The sequence below is a fragment of the Montipora foliosa genome, chromosome 4 (genome assembly GCF_036669935.1).
Source record: "Montipora foliosa isolate CH-2021 chromosome 4, ASM3666993v2, whole genome shotgun sequence".
Taxonomy (NCBI): Eukaryota; Metazoa; Cnidaria; class Anthozoa; order Scleractinia; family Acroporidae; genus Montipora; species Montipora foliosa.
Genome location: NC_090872.1, coordinates 984419 through 985634, shown reverse-complemented (window position 1 = coordinate 985634; position 1216 = coordinate 984419).

Sequence of the window (1216 nt, the reverse complement as noted above, 5' to 3'; positions counted from 1 at the left end):
AGTGTTGTACCCAATTCAAATCTTTTGGAAATGAAACGTTTTGTTCCAAGTATTACCATATCATTTAAATGTGAATGCTACATTATCATGCAAATGCAAAACACAACGCATTTTAACTCCTAGAGATTTGAATTGGGTACAACAATGAGTTAGCCGAATAGCCGCACCATATTCGTATTCTCGGTATTGGACTGGAACTAGCTTGCAATGGAGGCTAATGCGGGGGAACCTTTTCAAATGCAAATGCTTTTAATATATTCCCCCGCATTAGCCTCCATTGCAAGCTAGTTCCAGTCCAATACCGGGAATAGGAATATGGTCTATTGGTCTATTGAACGGTCATCGGTTCGATGCCCCTTCAAGCATGGGTTTTTTAAACCCTTAGTTGAAAGCGCGCAAATTGTTTACTCAACTGCAATGAACAATAAAGACAATTCTATTTGCATTTCACTTAGTAATTGATATTCTTGTAACAGGAAAGTTTTTTTTAACAATTAAATTTTATCATTCGAACGATGATCATTCTAAAGCCCGCCGCACTCTAGAGCAATGAGCTTACAATATGAGGCAAATACGCATACGTATTACTAAATATTTCAAATCAAAATGGCAAGTAGCAGTGTTGATGTCGCCATTTTGATTTGAAAATATTTGTAACACGCATGCGTATAAGCTGATAGCTTTGCACGCGCGCACCGTTGGAGGAAATGTTCACTCGAGCGCAAAATTATTCAACATGTTGAATATTTGGAGTCGATGGCACGCGCGAACAAAATGACGCCGCACACTGGGGGAACTTGCTTACGCCAACAGTCAGGAGTGACACTTTGTTTAGCTGATAGCTCTATTGTGCGCCGGGCGTAACTTCAAATCACTGTATGATATGTCATTTGACATATTCTCTAATCATTTTAAGCACTTATACTGTGATGGAGTGGCAAAATGAGAGGAGAGAAAATCGTGACCTGCCACAATAGCACCAGTTCTATTTCGTGAAGATGTAGACTTCCTTCTGTTTGATTCTGTGCGTATGCCGACCGTCTCCTTTGGCAAACTGTTTAAAGGACTTTCTTCCTCTGGTATCCCGTTCACTGAGCATACTTGATCTCCCCCCACCTATTTCTTGAAACACAATTTGAGATCTTTTTTTAATGGTTTGGTTTTCCTCGTTCTTTGTCGCTATAGGCCTTGAAGTCGTACGCTCTCCTTTAACAAA